Source organism: Lagopus leucura, unplaced genomic scaffold (assembly GCF_019238085.1).
Source record: "Lagopus leucura isolate 7727_CA_CO unplaced genomic scaffold, USGS_WTPT01 34748-0_obj-0_obj, whole genome shotgun sequence".
Lineage (NCBI taxonomy): Eukaryota > Metazoa > Chordata > Aves > Galliformes > Phasianidae > Lagopus > Lagopus leucura.
In genome coordinates, this window is record NW_024964785.1 from 4,552 (window position 1) to 6,101 (window position 1,550).

The 1,550-nt window shown below is 59.9% G+C and overlaps 1 pseudogene; it reads right to left on the bottom strand.

Annotated features, from left to right (window-relative positions):
• The window catches only part of LOC122191855, a 1,907-nt pseudogene extending 541 nt beyond the window's left edge, over nucleotides 1-1,366 (bottom strand).
• Nucleotides 1,367-1,550: the final 184 nt, after the last annotated feature.

Genomic DNA, 1,550 nt, shown 5'->3' on the forward strand with positions numbered 1-1,550 from the left:
GGATGGGATGGGATGGGATGGGATGGGATGGGATGGGATGGGATGGGGGGGAATGGGGATGGAGCCAGACCTGCAGAGCTTGGCAGTGAGAGAGCAGGCAGCCTCACTGAGGAAGGCAGGGAAGGAGAAGATGCCATCCAGGATGCATCTGTAGACTTTCTGGGGGTCAGTGCTGGCAGAGATGGCCAGGGGGGTGGGTCAGGCTCAGCTCCGAGGCACACACTCACCTGCCCACCAGCATCTCGAACACCAGGATGCCCAGCATCCAGAAGTCAACAGCAAAGTCGTGGCCCTCATGGCACAGCATCTCGGGCACCAGGTACTCAGGTGTCCCACAAAAGGAGAATGTCTTCTCCCCATGCTCCAGCTCCTTGGCAAAGCCAAAGTCCACCTGCAGCAAAGCAGCCCTCAGCTCCCCCAAGCCCACATCCTCACACAAGTGTCAGGACGGGCCCTCAGTGCTGCCCCCAAGCCTTGGTACCAGCTTGACATAACCCAGCTGGTCCAACATCAGGTTCTCAGGCTTCAGGTCCTAGTAGATGATGCCGTGGCTGTGCAGGTATCCAGGCCCTCCACCACACAAGCAGTGCAGAATACAGCCAGGGGTTCCTCAAAGCAGTGCCTGCAGCAGAACGGGACCAGCGTTCACACAGCGTGGCACGGCATTGCCTGGCACTGCAGCACACGGCTGCCCACCCCGTGTCCCAGCCCCATACACCTCACGCAGTTTGGTCCACAGCTCTTCTCCCTGGCAGAACTCCAGCAGCAGGTAGATGTGCTGCTCATCATGGAAGGAGCCAAAGAACCTGTGAGTGGGAGCAGCTCAGTGCCCCGCACAGCCCCCCCAGCCCCACAGAGCTCCCCTGGCACCACACAGCCCCCGGTCCAGCACTCACCCTACAATGAAGGGGCAGTGGCTGCGGGCCAGCACCCTCCTCTCCGTGTGCATGTGCAGATCAGCTTCAGTGCAAAGAGCTGCTTGTGGCACTGCACCTGGCGGAGGGCATTAGGATGGGGACAGGGATGGCACCGTGGGGACCCCGCAGGATGGGCATGGTTCTTACCAGCTCCACCCTGCCGAAGCCACCGGTGCCCAGCACGACGAGCTGCCCCTGCTTCTGCCCTTCCTCATAGTGCATGGCTGCCAGCTCCTCCAGCTGCACTGCTGGGCAGGGCTGTGGCAAGTGGGGGGACCCCCAGCTCCTGTGGGGAATACACTGCCCTGCAGTGCCTGCACCCAGAGTGCCTGTCCCCATCGCCATCACTACCTCATCCCATTTCATTCCCATTTCTGTCCTTGTCTCTATTTCCATCCCCATCTCATTACCATGCCATTCATATTCCCATCCCCATCCCATTTCCATTCTCAATTCATCCCATCCCCATTCCTATCCCCATCCCCATCCCCATCCCCATCCCCATCCCACTTCATCCCATCCCATCCCATCCCATTCCCATTCCCATTCCCATTCCCTTTCCCATCCCATCCCCATTCCCACCCCCATCCCATCCCCATCCCCATTTCCATCCCATCCTTTCCCCATCCCCAT